General features: G+C 39.6%; 2 long non-coding RNA genes across 2 annotated transcripts in view; one reads left to right on the top strand and one right to left on the bottom strand.

Annotated features, from left to right (window-relative positions):
• LOC306987664 overlaps positions 1-20,323 on the top strand; it is a 192,072-nt gene that overhangs the window by 109,007 nt on the left and 62,742 nt on the right. The window lies entirely within an intron of this gene.
• Positions 1,985-20,320, bottom strand: LOC306987669. The gene is made up of 3 exons (XR_013795225.1): positions 20,056-20,320; positions 6,620-6,673; positions 1,985-3,860 (listed from the first exon to the last, which is right to left on the bottom strand). It is a non-coding gene; the product is annotated as an uncharacterized lncRNA (long non-coding RNA).

The raw sequence follows: 20,323 nt of genomic DNA, 5'->3' as shown, positions 1-20,323 counted from the left end.
CAGACCATTTAGCCCATCAGCAGGGGCAGGAGATGGAAGGAGAGAGAGAGAAAGCGAAGATACTGAGAGGTGGGTAGAGGGCTGGTTAGTGGTTTTGGCCCCTGTCCACATTAGCAGGTAATGAGAAATGAAGAAAACACGCCATGACAGCAGAACCACCACCACAATGCAGTGATGCGGTTAGCGGCCTTATACCTCTTGCAGAGACCAAAATAAGATCCATACTTGAGACATAGGCTAACTAGATCAAAACATCTCTTATTTTACTCACCCCCTACAAACATAAAGCCACAATCTAAATGAGAGGTGAGGGGAGGGGATGTTGACAGGCCCGACTTGTACCAGGATTTTTACTAAATTAGACATAAACCGAGAGTGAAATGCAAAGCTCTGCAGATTCTCTCGAACTCATAAATAAGTTACAAAAAAAGAAGGAAAAGAATGAGCGTAAACAAAACCGAGAGGCAGAGAGAGCAACTGTAAGAGAAAAGGAGTGGTTTGATTGTGGGATAATGAGTTGCCATATACAAAGCTCCCTCCCACCCCGTCTCGTTTTTTCCCCCCAGTTCCTCTTTTTATCAAGTTTTCTCTCCTTCGCTATCAGCTGGTCTTGTCTCTCTTTCAACTTTTTACCCCCCCTCCTCTCTCTTCTCCACCTCCCACTCAGTTTATCCATATCTTCATCCCACAGCTCTCTCTCTCTCTCTCTCTCTCTCTCTCTCTCTCTCTCTCTCTCTCTCTCTCTCTCGCTCTCTCTCTCCCTCTCCCTCTCCCTCTCTCTCTCTCCCTCTCCGTGTCACCTCCAGTGTTGCTCCGGTGGATCGTATAGTCTGGAAGGATAACGGGGACACATATTTGCACTCGATGTAATCGTGCCTCCCTCCATCTGATAAATACTTTTGAGCGAAGCCTGATTATTGTAGTTGGCCTCCAGTTTCAAAAGAAAAGGCCGCTGAATGGGAGGGGAGGGGGGAGGGGGGTGCATGTGTGTTTTGAATCCAAACTTTGGATGTGTGACATCACCCTCTGTTCCCTGCCTTTCGGAGTAATGTCCGCGTCAGTCTCGTCCCGTTTAAAAGGGATTAGCTTATTCCACACAGACTTCTCTTTGGACTGGGCTGGCACAACATGCACAGTAAATCCACAAAGGCCATTCACATTGTAATGGTAGTAATAGCCTTCAGGAAAAGAAAAAAAAAAAGTTGTGTGATAGAGAAAGAGAAGACACTACTTCTTTTCCATCCTGTACTCTTCATCTGTAGCCCAATTATGGAATGTTTCTGGACTGCAATGAAACAGGATCTTTTTTAAGTAGCCGAGATGAAGTTATGCTGTCTCAGAGCCATGTTTGTTTTTTCAAAATGTGTCTGTCATCTCGTGCCAAAGTAGTTTAGCGCTATTGTTGCTCCTCACTTAGCCACTGGCTTCCGTATGACATTTAGTTGAAAACTACCTGCACCAGAAGAAGCATCATGCTCATTTAAAGTAAGAGGGCATATGCCGCGCTCCACATAGATTTTGAATGCAACTTCCAGATAGATAGAGGGAGTGAGAGAGAGATAGAGTGTGAGAGAGAGAGAGATTTTTGGTCTAAAAAAGGTGAATGATGCCCCTGCACTCTCCTGACGCCTCGTTTTTAAAACTATTTTATATCAGATTGAAATATCAAGAGAGTTGGAATGATCTGTGAGAGGGGGAGGAGGGGGGCAGTTATTTTTTTATGATCTGGAGTTATGGAATTGGTTCTAAAGAATGTGTTGTCATGTGACACATTGATGGCCGACGTAAGGGTGTGGAATGCCAGAAGTCCAGAAGATGGAAGCAGTTTGGTTTAATATGGGCCAAGCACTTAGCAGGGAGTCCACAAACTGCTCAAAGCTGACATTTGCATCTCCAGGAGGCAAGAAAACAGGGGATCGGCCCGCATTCAACCTCACTATCCAATCCCATCCCCCAACACAAACACAGCTACTACAATCACTTTATATCTATTGAACACATTTTATTTTTATTTTCTATTGATGAAATAAAAAAAAATGGTTGCAAAATTTTCTATTGATGCCCTAAAAGATAACACATCCCTTAGATTGAGGAAAAATCTAAGTAAATAAAAAACAGCAAAAGCTTGCCTGTCCTCCAAATGCCTCAGAAAATTGCTGATGTACTGAGCTGTTTTTTCATTGATGGGTTTAGAGTTTATTTAATAGGGGCACATTCTTGTTAAGTCTCAGCGACTGATTGCTTTTATGTTCTACTGCACTGGCTTTTGTATTTCAACTTAAATAAATAAATATGTCTCTAAATAAGTGAGACACTGAGACATGCAACGGAAACTTACCAGTCAGAAAAAAGGCCTATTTCTGTTCTGTCATAGTCAACAGAATAATGTATGGTGCATTTATTTATTTTCAAAGTATGTATAATTTATTCCAGGGAGAAAAGTGTTGAGGATTTTGTCAATTCTCAAGTCACATTTTAAGACAATTTCTTCTTTTTTGCTGACCTAATTAAATATATACGAGCAGAAACAGACAGACACAAATCTTGGCAGACCTAGAAACATCCTCTAGCGCAGGCTAAGACTCGCTCCTACAGTCGACAGAGATTCGGAATGAAAGAGAGAGAGAGCGGTTATGAGTTCTTTTAACACTTGTGAAAAGCCCTCTGGTCATTTCAGAATCTCGATTTAGGAGTAATTACACCGCTTATTTATATGAAAAGCTAAACTCCAGAACTGTAAAATAGTTCTCTGCATATAACACGATCCATAAGAAATATTCTCGTATCAAATTATGCAGCACCCCATGAATGTAATATGCACTTAACATGAAATCTTTTCTTTCTTTACTGGCTCTTATCTTGTATCATTGCTTTTAATACCCTATCAATCCAGCAAATCATCAAAAAATGATATTAGACTGGTGAGTTGAGTGGTTTTAATGCCAAAATTATTGTTCTTTGATATAAACGTTGACACAGAAAAGGGGTTTTGGCAGAAATATGACTATTCTTGCTCATTTTGCACAGGACCCTTTTTATTTCAATGGCATACTGTGCATAAGAGAAGCGTGCGGTTCTCTGGATAATTGTTCTTTTCATAGTAAGAAAGGGCATATCAATTAAAAATAAATAGTCTTCGTAATTATTATTCCAACACACAGTGGTCGACCTGCCATTGAAGGAACCAAAACAAAAAGCAAAAAGCAAAAATCAAAGCTGTGGTAGTTACCTCCCCGTTCAATGTAAGTATTGTAGCGACATCAAACCGCCACAGTCTTTATGCTTATGCTTCAGTACTTACAAAAAAAACATCTACAAATGGGCTGAATGGGAAAACACAATATTTTTCATCATCAAGCTAATACAATCTTTTATAGGCTCTGTGCCCAACAGTTCAGTCACAGACTTTGCATTATTAAGAGGAAGTTGATTTTTTTTTCAGTCGCATAAATTGAGTTTCATTTATACCATTGCATGTAAAATAAAATAAAATGGAGCCAAGAAGCTAGATCTGCAAGAATGTGTTTGTAATGTTAGCATCAGGTAGCAGTCGTCTTCTCATCAGTATTCGGCAAGATGTTTTTTGTGGCTAGTGCTGAAGAATTCAAAACATTCATATGTCAGAAGGAAACATTAGCATATTCACATTTCTTTCTCTCCATTATCTCTTTACAATAATATTTTTCATTTTGATCTGTCCCAGTGGTACAGAGAGATCAGTTAATGTACACGTTTAGATGGGCATGTGTTCTTTATGATGTTCTTGATGTAAAGGGAGTCTTTAACCAAGCTGACCCCCACCTCTGTGTGTTCACATGAATATGAAGACATGTGAAGATGAGTCTGGTCTCATGGAGTAGCTGGTGGGAGGAGAGAAAGACGGATATATTATGGCTTTTTATTTGACAGAACAATGGACTTTTACTTCCTCAGTGTGAGTAGCAATGTGTGTGACTACAGTTATGTTTTAAAATGCACCACAATTCCACTTTTCACAATACAATTACATTTTCCTGACTGTGGATTATTTACTCACCCTTTTGCTCTTCTAAACCTGGATGCTGTTTTTTTTTTTCTCCAATTAAAAAATAAATAAATACAATTTCCCCCCAAACAAAGACACATTTTGTGACCACAGGTTGTCAAGCTCCTTTAAAAGCATTATTATTTGCAAAACTACTGTATGATCTAGTTTTTTGGTTATTTTGTAGTGTCTTTTTGGAGCTTAGCAAAACTTTGGTCACAAGGAACTGCCAGTGTATGAAAAGAATATCAATGTACTAGGGCTGTAATCTCCCAGTCGATTAGTCGATTGTTGGTCGATACGTTCTGGCTCGACCAACATTCTGATTGGTCGATTTTTTTGGCGCGTTCATTTAATTAGTTTTGCCGCGTTCATTTCATCAGTTTTCCCGCGTTCGTTTCATCAGTTTTGCCGCGTTCATTTCATCAGGTGGAAAGCACTAATTGCTAATGGGGGTGTTTTCAGAGCACCCCTGTTTCACAGGTAACAGTCTGTCTTCAGAACACCCCCCTTGTTTTCACTTCTTTTGGATTAGCCCAACCACCGGAGAAGAGAGACAGATTGAAGAAAGGCTACTAGAAGGTTTGCTGAATATTATTTATTTAATTGTGAGAGCGTTTAATTCATAGTCAGTCCTCTTCTACCATGTCAACAAAGACATCGGCAGTGTGGCAGCATTTTTTTTATTTATAGAAAACGGGAAAAAATTATTGTAGCCTAATGCGCAATGCGCTGTGCCACTGTTTGTATTAGTTTTGAGCCTATGCTTTATTTTCAGTTATGCACTTTATTTCGTTTTTGCTCTTGATCTGGTTTGTTTAATAAATATTATTTTTTTATTAAAATGGACGTGCCTTTTGTGTTTAAGAGTAAAGCTTTAAGTTAAAGCTGCAGTCCGTCGTTTTTCCTCTTTGTCGCCATCTCTGTTAGAAATCTGCAATTGCAGTTATTCGCGGAATTATTAACTGTGCGTGGGTAGTAAATCGGCATGAAACAGCGCGGATGAACACAATGTATTGAGGCTGCCGCGTCGCTGTGGATACTGTAACGTTACTGTCATCAGCAATCTCAGAGTATACTTTTTGAAAGTGTCAACATTATAATTTTCATCGGAAAATGTCATCTGAACAAGTAAGTAACATTCACTTTTGTTCTGACCAAATTCGGGGGGTGGGGGGAAGCATTGCAGTAGCTATATCATGCTGATTAAATCTAACGATTGCTTATATCACGTCAAAACGTGAAAAATATATATATTTTTAAGTCTTTGGGTTTTACAACTGGTGAATCTCCAGTTGTCACTGGTGATTGTCGCTTTAAACTTTCGGGATCCGCCATACCAAGTGCTAAGCTAAACCTCCACCTCCATCATCCACACATGCTAGCCGGGGACTCCTTCTCTATGTGTACAGAAGTGACGTAATGACGCAAAGACATGCTCGAAATTCCCGTGGAAATCCACCAGTACCACTGGAATTAAAATCATTATTACAAGCTTACCGTTTTGAATCGAGGCAAGGCAAGCAGATCATTTTGAACACTGGCTGGTTACGTTTTTTTTCAAAAATTTCTTTTTTGATATTTTTAAACCCAAAAAAGTGCCGGACTGCAGCTTTAATAGTCTATTCGTGTCTCAGCCGGGAAGCTGCGCTCCTGTGTCCAGCCTCTCTGTGCGAGCTGCACGGCTGAAATGATAGTGCCTGTCAGTTATTATAATACATATGATAAAAACAATTGTCTAAATTATGTTGCATATTCCTCAAAAGTTCTTGTGATGATATCACTAGTTGACAACAGTACTATTTTCGGAAATCATAGGCTATGATATAGCGCAGGTGCACGTGATGCAGCGCTGTCAGAGCCGACAGACTCGTGTGTCAGACTCATTTCAGTGCAAAATAATTAGGTCAAAAACGATTTAATATACTGCAAATAGCCTACTATTTTTTTATGTTTATTTATAATTCATTTAGGCGGACAACAAGGCTACCAAGTACTGCGCACAATGCGCAGCTAATTAATTTAACGTTTTTTTTTTTCCTTACTTCATTTTTAGTCGATTTTTTGTCGAAAATTTCAGGACTTCAGTCGACCAAAAGATTTCCTTTGGTTGATTACAGCCCTACAATGTACACCTAAGTTGTCACAGAGGCCTCGTTTACACGTACATGGTTATTTTGAAAAACAGAGACATTTCCCTTCGTTAATTTTCCCTTCGGGCTTGAGCTTCTCGTTACACTGCCACCTACAGGTTTGGCATACTCTTGACGGCATATACACGGGTTTGTGTAAACGAACTCTTACTTTTCTGAAAACTGACAGGTGTGCACAATGTTATTTTTGAAAACAGAGAGGGGTGAAATGTCCGTTTATGAAAATAGCCTTCCACGTGTAAACGTAGCCAGAGTCAGCCACACGTCACAGCCCCAATCATCACTCAATGACACCCGCCCACTCGTTCACAATCACCAGAGTACTGACTCGCTGCACCTGCGCTCCCTCATCAACACACCCTTTAAATTCCCCTTTCACTCCTTGTCTGGTCTCGTTGCAGTATACACTGCTTTATGTCAGACTCTTTACCTATCTACTCACCTGAGATCGTCTCGTCCTGTATTCAGATCGCCTGTCTTCGTGTTCACTCGTCACCTGCACAGAGAATCCACTTACGTCATCGCCAGCTATGTCACCATCATCATTCTACAAGTCACCATCCATTCACCATCATCTGGTTCCCGTTGATCCACCACCACTCCGCTTTTAATAAACACTGTGTGTACCTGACATGCAGTGCATAAAGGTCTTAGATTGTGTGCAAAAATCACAACTTTCAAAACTTTGGAGTTTCTGTCTACTTGAAGGTCTTTGGTCCTGTATTTCCAATATCCCACAACCCTAACTGGCATGTACCTCTGTCCATTACAACTTTGTTTTCATTCCTGTCAAACATTAAATAAGGCACTACCTTAAGTAAGGTCTATTATTTCCAGTTTGTTTTAATAGTAAGTCATGACAGTTTTCCCAGCTTCAAACTAAAGGTCAGTTTTAGCACATATATCAATCTCCATTTTTCTCTTCAATCAGACAACATTACCCAGTCATGAATGTTTCAAACAAAACATCTTCTGCTTCTCATCTCAAGAGGACGCTCCTTACTCCAAAGTAAAGCTTTTAATTTCACCCACACATGGTGCGTTTACAGATTCATGAGAATTCAAATATTCCAAATAAAGTGTAGCGAATGAGGGCGGGGGCAGGCAGAACCATGAAAACACATCAGATTTATTCCCCTTGTCTTGTTTACTGGGCCACGGAACATTGGATGCAAACAGAATGCAAATTCATTTGATTGAATCAGGTGATGCAGAGGTAATTGTATTTGGAGAAATGTCCAAGACTTCTTTTTTTTTTCTTTATTATTATCAATGGGGGAGGGGTTCTTTATGAAATCCATCTTAAACAAAAGCTATCATCACTCCGAAGCCTTGTGATGCTCCTTTGTCATTTGCGGATGTGGATGCATCTTTAATTTCCTTTCAATTAAAAGTAAATATGCGGTTTTCTTTTTTCTCTCCCCCCCACTATGAAATCTAAACAAGAGGAGTCAACATGAGCAGACAGGTGAAGAATATTCATTTAGTTGCTGTCTGATTCAACAGGCTCTGATGTTTAGAGTCACTGTTTTAGATGGTATATTTTCTATAAACGTCTTCCTGTCTCCCAATGATGCAAATTCTACAAAGTGACTCTATCCGAAATTGCATGCCTACTATATAGTAGGTAATAAATAATATTATGCATCAAAAGAAGGATGTCTGAATTCACAGTACTTATAAAAGAGTAGCAAAAAGTACCCGGATGACCTACTACTACTGACGAGATTCTGAAGTTTGCATGCGATGGACATACTATCCCATGAGGCCACGGGATTTATGATTTTAAGATTTATGAATGCGACGTAACTGACACTGGCAGGTCATATGATAATGACAATATGGTGAATGTAGTATGTCCGGATTACTTTCATACTACATAAATTCATACTATTTAGATCATACTTTTTAAACGGTCATGAAGTAATTACTTATTCAAAATAATACCTACTCAAGAGAGTATGTGATTTTGGATTACGCCCACGTGTGTGACCTCTTGCCAATGGCCGTGCTATCTTAAAGAGATACAAAGGTCAGAGTCATGGGCGAGCGCTTAGCAAATGTGCTTTGACATATTGAGCAGTGGTGCTCAAGTGAACACTGCGACTTTGAATCTGACTTGTGACATTTCCAGGTTTTATTCTTTCCTGTTTTCTCCATAATCTCCTATAATATCTCTCCCTGGAATACATAAATATATTAAGCTAGGAATAAAATGAAACTCCATCAATACAACAGCACGCTCTAGTCATTCAGTTCCAAGCAGTGTTAGTGCTGCCGATATTTCATTGCCTGTTGCTGTCAGTCTTAAAATCAGGCCCTATGCTGAGCGTCCATGGATGCATCTAGGACTGTTGAGTCTGTTGTTTTTGATATCGGCATTAGAGCAGATCAGTCAAGTACATAATGGTGGAATTATGAATGTGTCAGTCACTCTCAATATCAGCAGTTTAAGAGCCCTCTCAGAGTCAACAACACAACAACTTCAAAAACAAACCTCTCTCTCCGCACCCCTCACTGCTCTCAATGGCTTTTAACAGTGTTCACTGGCTGCAATGAAACATAATACATGACCCTCGTGCTTGAGTAGACAAATACAGATAGATAGCAATTACGTAAACCACAATCAATAAAAAAAATTCTGCCAACTTCCCGGGCTATTTTTGCTCTTCAGATGTGCTCCTGAAAATTAGGCTTTGTGAAAATCAAAACGCTTTAAATCAAACTGTGTCTTGGGTCCGCTGTAACAAAAACAAGAAGCATATTCAATTTACTAATTTCGGATGAGGAAGGACACTAGTTCAACTTAAGTAATACCGAATAAAGGGTTTGATTGAATTTCAGTGATGTCATTACGGGGTCACATTTCAATGTGTAATATGATATAAATTTAGTTAAGGCCGCTTTCCTCCTCTGCAGGGTCTGTTCAGCTTGTGCTTTTAAGCTGCAGTGTATCTCTCAGCACGCTTGATGATGGATAGCTACAGGTCTGCCCATTGCGTTAGTGCTCATTAAAGTTTGTCCTGATGCCATTGTCATGACGACACAAAAGCTAAATAGAGGTCAGTGTAATTTTAACTGTATACCGCAACAAAAGAGGTACACAAATGTGTTCGCAGCTAAGACACCAAATTATGTACGAGTTACGTATTCTGTACAAGTTGTTGCGGTTTGGCTTTATTGTCCCAGAAAACTAAATTGTGCATATTTTAGAAATAATATTATCATTTATAAACAATATACCGGTACATACACAAATTAATGCACTTTTACAGTGTGTACACCAATCGTATAGACGTAGTGTTTGAAAATGTGGTGCATTTATTCATGTTTCGTATCTGGGATTCCTGAGATCCTAAACCTGGTAATGTAACATTTTTCATGGACAACATGTGAGGAATTTTATGAAGTTTGTTTTATCTGTTCTCATAAGATTTGGCCTAGTCATAAAGGGTCATTCTGACACGGTAAAGTATTTTTTGAGCTATTAAAGGGACATTGAGGGCTCTGAGAGCACAACAGAACATGAGAGTTAAAACCCTGATGTGTTTAGCCAATCTCTCTTTTCCCGTCTAGGCTGTAATGCTTTTTTTATTTTTTAAGTTTGACCTTTAAGGTTACTAGCAATGGACTACTTAAAATATTGTTTTGGATGGGTGTTTCTGTTGTATTTTATCTGCTGTCTTTTTTCTCTCTCTCTATTTTTGCACAGCTCAAGGTGAGCCAACACAGCACACCTCCTTGTTCTCCTGTGTGATTTAGTTTTTTTGACCCCATGCTGTCGGAAGAATTTTGAATAACAGACTCCTGCATGCTACTTGTTTTCAGCAAGGCCTCATGTAATATGGATAGGGGTGGCACATTTATTGAAGTTTGATTTAAAGTGAGGGGCAAAAAAAGAGATCTTGTCATAAATTATTTTACTCATATCCAGCCCTGGCGATATATGTTGGATCGTTAAATAATGCATCAGCCAGCTCGTAATTAGGACAACAATAGTCGTTTACCAGTAGAAGAAAACTCAAGCCGTGTCTTCCGTTTCCCCCCTGGTTTTCAAATGAACGCAGAAGACACCTGAGTGATCTCTCCGCAACACATTTCTCCTCTCTAAATGGCAGGCAGTGTTTTAAATTCATATTTCACTCTAAATGATATAGGTTATCATTCCGCCGCTCATTATCATTTAGACACAAAATAAGCAGCAGTAATGTGCCCTGGAATGCAAGTCACCAGCCTAATGTTACTCCCAATAATATACATGCATATTTGTCTCCGTGATTATTGCCAGCCGCGGCGCACGTCGTTTGATTCTAATGCAATGTGACAAAATGTAAGAACACTGTAAAAGAGAGGCAAACACTCGGGAGATAGTGAATTAATTATAAATCGCCTCGTTTTTTTTCGCCGCTAGATAACACCTTTGGAGGAAGTGCCCAGGTGCATTAATAACCTGACAGGACAAATGGCCAATCTCCCACGTCGAGCCATTACTGCACATTTATCAGTGACCCGCACGCTTTCCACGACTACAGTTAGAGTCCGTGGAAGTGTGTTTAGACAAAGACAAAGGCATTACCTGCATGGAAACCCCTCGTGCTATTAAAGGCTTAGCCCTGGTGATGTGAACTGGATATTAAATATCCTTTATCTTAAATTTCCCTCTCAGCCTCGGGTAAGCCGATATCTCTCCGCGCCTCACCCTCATATTGCTCTATTGCTGTAATAAATACATAGATATCAATGGTGGTAAGTTTGTCCCAGTCTGAAAAGATTACGTGCGCCCGGCCTGCTTTAATAATGTACGACGGCTTTATGTTTATGTATAAAGGAGGAGTTGTGTAAGAGAGCTCGCCGGTGAATGACCATTGTTCTGGTGACACAGCGAAGCAGTTAAGTGCACAAACGCAGGGGGTAGTGCAGGCCATCTGGTGCTCCTGAGGGAGCACGCTCACCTGTATTTGATCCCTTACTCTCGCTCTCTCTCTCACCTTCTGTCTCGCAACTTTCTTCAAGGCTTGTGCGGAAGGCTCGTCGCGAGCTCCCTCCGGCTCCGGCTCGGTCCCCAGAGCCCGCGGGGTTGATGAAATTAACCTGCGCGTAGAGCTCTTTTCTCCCTCGCCGCCTCCGAGTTGTACCGAGACAGATAGAGAGCGACTTTAAAGAGTCGTGCTTCCATTTCCACGTCAAACCGTTCATCTCGATTTCCATTTTCCCAGCGCTGCCTCTCCGCGTGGCATTTTTAGCTCTCAAGAGCTTGTTCGCCAAAACGGGGCTTTGAAAACGACATGGAAAAATTTGTTTTTCCAATATATCACAACCCTAAGGCTGTAGATGCTCATTTGTGTCAAGGATTACTCTCAGTAAAACAGTAACGTGTCAGGGCCTCTTCCTCCAAACCGTAGGACTTTATCCATCCACGTTAAATCATCCTTCTCCAAATACTCACACCCTTTTACATCACCCCTAACCGGCCTGACAGAGAGCAATAAATCTGATGTGCACACTAGCTTTAACCAACTCCTGTACGATAAGGTTTACAAATGCTACGGCATCCATTACACAAACGCAGGGGTGAGTCGCTAGAAATACGAGGAACCGGCTCATAACTCTCTTATTATGAATAGCCCCAAACGAAAGGTCATGGTCATGACAACCATGTGATGGATGTCACCAGTGCCCAATTAAATCTCTCTACAAAAAAAGGCGCCTCCCAGCGCTCCAGTCCCTTATTAAATATGAAACTGCTAAATCAACAGTCAGAGGCATGGGTGCTGTTTTCTCATCTTCTTTTGGACAAGTGCTGGCCCAGCTGTGAATTATTCATGCTGTTGATAAGAGGGTCAATAACATAACAAATCCTCCTTATTAATGTTAGTAGCGAAGCCCAAAGGTCAGTCCGTAACTTTTCCGATGTTTCGACTCCTTTTTTCGTTTCTAGACAAACACAGAAAGCAACGGCGTAAATCTGTGTTTGTTGGCAGGCAAATATTAGCCGAGCAGCAGCAAAAAGCTTTTGATTCATAACTGCCTCCATCGTTTCTATCCGCTTCCCCTGTGTCTCTCATGTGATGTGTGTCTATCACCGTTTCCGTTTGCTTTGCGGGTATCTGGCCTCCACGCCGTGTACGTTCTCCTCTTGAAACAAAGGAGAGAGGAGTAGCATACGAGATGAACGCTTGAAGTGAGGTGCGGACAGCTGTTGCACGCTACCTGAAATGCCAAGGCACGGGGTTACATCGAAAGCTTGTTAGTCTCTGCTTGACCACATAAAACTAAGATGAATGTGCACCATAAGATGTGTTTCTTTCTTTCATTTGGCTGAGCCTACACCGCTTCGTATAGGCAGCACGGGAATATAGATGATGATAATAATAATAATGTCATTTTGGACCGGAATCTCTGTCATTACCTGCTGTAAAGTGCTTCTAATTGATATCTCTGGAGAGATAATGATTGCAATGCCCTCCAGGAAGATATTATTACAATATTAACCTTTGTATATACTTTTATGCAGAGAACTCTGGAACATTAAGTGATCTGTAAATCTTACTTGTGCACTAATGTCGCTGTGGAAGAATGGCGTTTTGGAGGCGTGCCCTTTCGCTGATTAACTATGTCCAGGGTTTTGGTCACCGTGGGGAAATGGATAATGGGGTGAAGCCATTTTGCAGACTGAGAAAAGGTTTTTGACTGAAGGACTACCAAGATTTTGTTTGTCCTCCTGCCAGATGGGCTTAGAGAGGTGGACGCCCCGTGGACAGGGGCGGTCAGTCCAGAAGTATATGGGAAAAAGAGGCTATTTTTGGACAACACCGTCGCCCCGCAGATAATTGGGACCCGCCGCGGTCGCCCGTTCCTGCTCTTTGGCAGTGGATCGGCCTGACATTGTATCAGCAGCGGCTGGCAGCATTCTGACAACACAGGACAAACACTAGGGGAATGTTGCGGAATGGCACACTGCGAAGAGGGAAGCACCGCAGATGCAGCCGAGAGGAGAGCAGCTACAGCAGACTGTTTATGTATTTACTGATATTGCACTGTAAAAAAAAAACATACACGCAGATTTAATGATTAAGAAGTAGAAACACACTCGCCAGAGAGATTCTTTTGCACTGCCACAGAGAACAACTACATATTTTCAGTTGACATACTGCAAATGGAAACAAATTAATTCAGGGAATGCTGAGAGAGTCTACCGAGAGAGAGGGATAGAGAGAGAGAGAGAGAGAGAAACTGGATGGTGGTGGCAGCACAGACAATGATTTAAACCCATGACATTGTAAATGCATCCAAAATTGTATCTGTAGGTTTGGGAGACTCAGGATGCAGGAAGTAATGTGAACACATACTAGGTGACCTTTGCTCATGGCAGTCTGGTGGGCTTCTTCTGTGACAAAAAAGAGAAAAGAAAATAGTCCTGCAGTACTGCCTCTGGCCTCTAGAAAGCGCACTACTGACCCTCCATGTTACCCATGTTTACAATGTGCCTTCACAGCACATAATGCAAGCTCATACTAAATACTTTATGAAGTGATATATAAATATATACACTACTGCTCAAAAGAGTCAGTGAGATTTATCTTTTTAAAGAAATTAATACTTTTGTTCAGCAAGTGCACATTAAATTGATCAAAAGTGACTAAATATATTTATAATGTTACAACAGGTTTATATTTAAAATAAATGCTGTTATTTTAAACTTACTATTGATCAAATAATCCAAAGTTTCCATAAAAATATTAAGCAGCACAACTTTGTCTTGTGACACTAAACACTGGAGTAATGATGCTGAAATTTCAGCTTTGATCACATAAATAGCATTTTTATAATATAATAAAATAGAAAACAGCAATTGTAAATTTTAGTAATATTTCATACTATTATTGTTTTAACATTTGATTAAATAAATTCAGGGGAAATTTCTTTTAAAAACATTATCTATCTATCTATCTATCTATCTATCTATCTATCTATCTATCTATCTATCTATCTATCTTGTATGTCTGTCTGTCTGTCTTCTAATGTGTGTGTGTGTATATATATATATATATATATATATATATTTATATATATATACATATATTCAAAATTTTGAAGTCAGTGAGATTATTAAATTAATGTTTTTATTATTATTTATTTATTTATTAGATGCCTGTTCTGTGTTTTTTTATAAACTTAATGTTCCTTTGCTAAATAAAATTATTATTATTATTATTTAAATCTTGCTTTAAAGCAGCAGTTTTCAACATTGACAATAATAAGAAATTATCTTAGAATTATAAACAAAATATATTACAACAGAAACCAGTTCATTAAACTAATATGTCACTGTATTATTGTTTTTTGTGTGTGTGTGTGTGTGTGTGTGTGTGTGTGTGTGTGTGTGTGTGTGTGTGTGTGTGTGAAACTTAATTGTACATAAAAGAAAAGCCAATGCATTGGAGCTGTTTGTCCTCCCCACCCTGTCATGATATTTTTTTTTTAGATTTCATTGTCCAAGGCTAGTTGATGACCTAGAAAGATTCCTCCCTGCCGCTTAAATTAGTTGTTTCATACTTTTGTCACAAAGTCTGCGGTTTTCAAAGATGATGTACATAACTGTTGCGATGTTGTGAGATAATTCGCTGATAATTTGCTAAGTTGCCACCACACTGATGTGTCGTTGTGTATTTTCTTTATAAAACATTGCATTCCTCTTTTTATTCTCACTCTGCTATTGTTCTCCACAGCTCCTGAGCTGACATTAACCCACTAAAGCAGGCCTTTGTTCTGGGTAACTGGAGAGCATTGCTAAGTGTACGCAGAGGTTGGTGTGACTGAACCACTTGTGCGGTGTGGCCGTGCCTTGCACTTTACGCTCGGCGTGATCCACAACAATAGCACATAATAGTAAAAGAGACCAGAACAGATAGGGCACTGATGGTGGGGAGAGATAGCAGGTGACGTATTGGATATTTACAGTGATTTCTTCCTTTGGAGTTTATTTACATACTTTTTGTTTCTGTATTAAAGAAAATAATTGAATTTATTAAATTAACGACTTGAGTATTTTGCAGTGAATTGAATGATCTTGATTTATCAACAAAAAAAAGCTGACATGGGAGTCTTACTTGCAGCAACTTTTTTTGTTTTAAAAGTCCATATGAACCATCACACGGTACAGTATATGTAGTTAAGCTGTCGCAGTGCCGCAAATGATTTGCAGTTTTACTGTACACAGCGTTGGGTGCATGCAAGCCACACACAACTTAATGCAGCAATTGTGGTCGTATCCCAGCACCTCACCATAATCTGACCATTAAACAGTAAGTGGGGGAGCAAGGAGGAGAAGACCGAAGAGGTACGCATGTCCGGTGGAAGTCATTGATGGTCTGCAAGGTTCTAATTATGTGCTAATAGCCACTGAGGAGGTCATTTGGAGCCATTAGCAAGCGCCTGTAGGTAGTTAACGGCCCACAGCATAACCCAGGCTCCTTAATGCTCCCACGGAGGCCGTTAGTTCACTGTCACCAAACGGCAGACGCCTCATTACCATGATTAGAAACCAATTGATAGGTAATAGTAAAATATGATGGCTCCCTTTCACAGAAATATGGACCTTAAAGAGGAGGCGACTCTGTGTTTGAGCTGGGGCGAGTGTGATGAGTACATGCTAAGGGGTTTTGTTCATCATTTTCAGTGTGCAGTAAAAAAAAGTAGTCATTTTGGAGTGGTTTAAGTTGAGTCTCGTGAGTCAACGTTCAATCTTTTGCTTTTCCGAGTCTCAAGACTAAGCTTAAGAGAAGCCAAAGTTATAATGAAGCAACTAAGACATTGATTAGCCAGCTATTTTTCCCCAATGCTAATGTTGTTGTGTTGTAGCTCCTCTTGTGAAGCAAACTCTCACACAGTGGCTTCTTTTACAGAGAGATATAAGAGTGATGGATTCTCACAACGGCCTGGATATTTTAAGCATGCAATCATTATTAAATCTCTTATGCTCAACATTGTTAGTAATCAATTTGAGTCAGATGTTTTCATTTAGATATATTTTGTCTCCCCCAGCCAGACGTTGATTCAGATGATTTAAATTAGCATTGGTCCAGTTATCAGTCATAGACATTATACACTTCTCTCAGTTCATCAACGGTGGGGGGGATTTTGGAGAAGCGTTCAGATGCATTATCTAAACTGTGGCCTGAAGAATATGGAGAACGTACAAACGTATAGTCTCATCAGATGCTGAAAACCTAGAAGTCGGCTCTAAATATTTGCTTCTGTAATATTTGACTAAATCATCGTCAGACTTGTAGATCCGCCACACATGTATTCCACTCCCCGATGAAGAGAAAGGGAAACAGTAATGGAGTTGAGAGAGCTTCGCAGAGGGCTCACATAAGGGACCAATGTATCAGATCCTGATGAGAGGATATGGAGTAAATACGCCATAGAGTGTGTTTGTTATGCTAGTGTGCCTAGTTAGCCGATGTCATACTTTAAAGAGTAATTGATGTGATTCTTAAGTGCAATTTTAAAAGTTTAGAGTCACAGAAGGTTCAGAAAATCAGATTGTTTGAAATTGTGCTCACTCGCTTCTCATTAAATCAGTCACTGTGATACTTTGAGAACATTTCTTCATCAAAGACCTGGAACAGATTATGCTCAGAGAAACTCAATTTAAAAAGTAATGTAGCCCCCCTCCCCTCCTTCCATATGAGAAAACCATTCTGGTGTGTTTGTATGTAGATATAAACTAGGCACAGCATTAAACCATCAGACTGCTCCTGGATAAAATGCTTATGCAGTCATTTATTTGCTCTGTCTTAAAGTGACACTCGCCCCACATCTCTCTCTCTCTCTCTCTCTCTCTCTCTCTCTCTCTCTCTCTCTCTCTCTCTCTCTCTCTCTCTCTCTCTCTCTCTCTCTCTCTCTCTCTCTCTCTCTCTCTGTGGCTGATTAGGAGTACATCACTTCCTTGGTCATTGCTCCCTTGAATTAATTTGATAAACTTGTGAATTATCTGGACATCTGCTAAAAGATGCTAAATAGCTGCTTTCAGAGGCCAGGATGGAGAGAACTAACATCTTCATAGTTTTTTCTCTTTTTCTGAACACTGGCATGCCTGTTTTAGAGGCCATACTGTCTTGGACAGATACCAGACGCAGTGCTGATAGGCTCATACTTAAATTCCTGTCAGAAAGAATTTTGGAGAAACTATCACACCCAGCCATGACTGTTTTATCTGTCCATGTAACTGCTCAAACCTTGAGTAATTTTTCTTTTCTCTCTCCTGTGGTTGACACTTTGTTAGCGGTTATGAGCGTGTATTGAAAATAAAATGTTCAGTGTTTGCATGCACTTTGATGTCTTGAAATATTTACACTGGACGTGTGTGGTCTTGGTCTAATAGTATAAACAAACTCTGTGGGTTACTCTCTGAGTAGTGTATTACCCACAACAGCTTTTTCAGTGTCGCAAAAATAACTAGTTCAGCTTTAGTGATGCAGAAATGCAAAATGAGCAGCCCACAAATCTCAGCTTTACTGCAGGAAACATTATATCACTATATAAGTGAATTGACTGACTGTGTGTATGGGTACCGTCCTGGAGTGTGATTTAAAGCTATTTAAAACAATATTCTTAATTATTTCCTAATATATGCAGTTTTCATTACCTCATATTAATTGAGAATCTACATGGATTTTTTGGTACTTTAAAATTCATTTGTCACACCAAAGGAACTAGTGAAAGAAAGGAAAAAAAGATTCAAATGGTGAAAAAGATTTAACATAGATACAGTCAGTGCACTTAAAATATAGGCTAGCCTACACCTTATTTTATACATCCACATATTTAAATTAAATAAAACAGCTCAAGAACATGATTTGTGTGTGTGTGTGTGTGTGTGTGTGTGTGTGTGTGTGTGTGTGTGTGTGTGTGTGTGTGTGTGTGTGTGTGTGTGTGTGTGTGTGTGTGTGTGTGTGTGTGTGTGTGTGTGTAGGCAACCAGTAAACATGTTGCCTATTGTTAAATACACAAACAAATAAAGAAACATTAAATCATAGTTCACTACATTTGATTAACTAAAAGCATAATATTTAAATATTTCAAAAAAGAAAAAGAAAAAAAGAAACGATGCCTTCAGTCCTCTCCCCTAGTGCACCTGTTGCTCGCGGGCAGTGTGGAGTCACGTGACTTGAGCCTTCAGGATCTTTCGACCTTTTGATTCCTGATTCAAGTTGATATTTGCGGAGACAAAATGATCAATCTCGAATGCTGCCCTTCCAAACACACCAGACAACGTGACAATTTTACCTCATTCTCTTCCTTTTCCACCAAAATCCATAAAATGGATAGCAGCCAAACCGAACGCATACACATTTGTTTGTTTGCGTAAAAGCCACAGAGAAGTAAACAGACAAGAAACACAGACGAGCAATTCACTTTAACAACAATACAGCTGCCCTACTTTATCCGCAACAAAGTTCTTCAACTTAATTTAACCTCATGCACTTAAAAATGAACGTTAAATAGACACACTCGTTTGTGCAGCAGATCTCTGCCCTATATTGTTAGGAAAGTGCATGTTGAAGTCCATATGGCAACTTCCTTTTGACCTGCTTTCCCGTCCTCGTCGTGTATTGTCAGGCCTGTCACCGATAAAGAATCACTTGACTTGCTATAACAAGTTCAAAAGAAACAGAGAATCCATGAAGAATTGAGTAAAGGAACACCCCTACTGCTTTCGCTATCATTCCCATAGAGATAGCGATATTATTGATGGGATGGTTATGCTAATTTCTTTAGAGGCACAACTTTTATTTTGGAATTTGTTCAAAAAGGAATTTCATACACATCAGACTGGAAAATGCGGGCTGAATTCCTGAGCGTTTAAGGGGCAGCATGGGAATCTGATTTTCATAGTGAATAATGAATGTGCTATCTTTTAAAACGTGTGTTTTGTCTGGAAAGAAAATAAAGAGAAGGCGAGCCTTTGCCTTTGGGATTTAATAACGATTAATGCGCCTTTGAACACACTAAATATCACAAACACACAACTGTGTAGTGAAGCAACAAGAGAAAGAGGAAAACCTTCCACTTTACAACTTGTCACATGATAAAACGCTTCTCTGGATCCCGTTAGGAGCATTAAGGCTTTTGTCCTGACTGTGTAAATATCCCGTATCATTAGATGTCACCAGGTCCTAATACAGAAGTCATTCATAATCAGTCTTGATTTAATTTTTCTAATTAGAAAGGTCCTGCATGGTGTAAAATAACTGCGTGATGATAACAAACATAAATACATATTAATATTTGCTAAGAGAATATTCCTATTATAGGCCTATTTTAGATTATAGTTTATTTTATTTTAATTAGTCCCCCCCCCCCCTTTTTTTCCACATGTGCACGACATATGTGCTCCGTTGAAAATGAAACTGTAAAGTTAAGTAAATTAGTTTTTTTAGTTATTATTATTATTATTATTATTAGGCTATTAAAAGCACCTGCGTCCCCTTAATTTTTTTATATATCTGATCAGAATCAATATAATCAATCTAATATTCGATCGATAATCAATCAATCAATCAATCAATCCATCCATCTATTCTCTCATTCTTGTCCCTTTCTCCAGTCACGCGGACTCGCATTCCCATTGGATATTATTTTATTATTAGCCTATTATTATTATTATTACCAAAGCACTCCCATAATTACAACATAATCATTATATAATCCCACAACAAAGAGTTTATTGAAACAGTAGCTTTTTGTCAACTGCCGGGACACTGAATGTGCAATTGCGTTATTCTGCGTCTCAGTCCTCGCGTAAAAGCAACATCGGCCTGAGCGCTGAAGTTCAGCCCCAAAAAAAGTTTCATGTCCTCGCCGAAGTACCTTTTCAGAGGACCTTCTCCCACGTCTCTGAGCGCGTGTCTCGACCGCTGTCTGGACCCCTTTTCCTCTTTCTGTGATGAAGAGGGAGGTTGTTGGTTAGGCTACGCGCCCCGCTGAGTGGCAATTTCATCTCATATTTACAAACTGATAAGCTTTCTCGTGCATTTGTTTTAAATATGCGCTCCTGTGTGACGCGTTAGCATATAAGAGTGGAAAAAAAGCGCTTCCCGTCTTGGCCGGTCTCTGTTTGTGTGCATGTATGTGTGTG

The sequence above is a fragment of the Phoxinus phoxinus genome, assembly GCF_949152265.1.
Source record: "Phoxinus phoxinus genome assembly, chromosome: 2".
NCBI lineage: Eukaryota > Metazoa > Chordata > Actinopteri > Cypriniformes > Leuciscidae > Phoxinus > Phoxinus phoxinus.
Note: the sequence above shows the minus strand (reverse complement) of the source record. Positions and strands in the feature narration are given on the sequence as shown.